Below are 573 nucleotides of genomic sequence, written 5' to 3'. Positions count from 1 at the left end.
AATTATGATGTTTATTTAAATATAAATTTGATGAAGTATTGTTTTTAATATTTTACTACATATTATTTATAGAAATATATTTTTTATTTTATTTTATTATTTTCAACCTTTTTAATTTTATTTTCAATCGGATATCTGATTGATCTTAACCGATTTAATTTTAGTCTATTCAATTCAAATTGGTTGGATCTATTCACAAAAAACTCTTAAATTTAAATTCTAGACTAACCTAAACTAATTAAAATTTAATTGGTTTGATTTTTATTCTTTCGTAGTTTCATAAATCCAAATTATTCCGGCCCATGAAAACTCCTAGGTGCAATTTAAGTTGGTTTTAAAGAAAAAATCAATCTAATTTAAAGTATATAATTTGTTGTAATTTGAATTAGATCGATTTGACAAATCCAATTCAATTAGACTTTGTAGTTTTGATTGAATCAATTTATTCTTTCTTCGAAAAATATAATTTTACATTTATTTATTAAAAAATAAAATAAATTTAACTTGATCAAATAAATAAATAAATTTGACATTCTCAAAAGCTCAGTAAATAATAATAATACATAAAAATGA

At 19.2% G+C, this 573-nt stretch overlaps 1 pseudogene; it reads left to right on the top strand.

The window, feature by feature from the left end:
* Positions 1-573, top strand: part of LOC107625408 — a 39,895-nt pseudogene that overhangs the window by 3,807 nt on the left and 35,515 nt on the right.

The sequence above is a fragment of the Arachis ipaensis genome, chromosome B02, assembly GCF_000816755.2.
Source record: "Arachis ipaensis cultivar K30076 chromosome B02, Araip1.1, whole genome shotgun sequence".
Lineage (NCBI taxonomy): Eukaryota > Viridiplantae > Streptophyta > Magnoliopsida > Fabales > Fabaceae > Arachis > Arachis ipaensis.
Note: the sequence above shows the minus strand (reverse complement) of the source record. Positions and strands in the feature narration are given on the sequence as shown.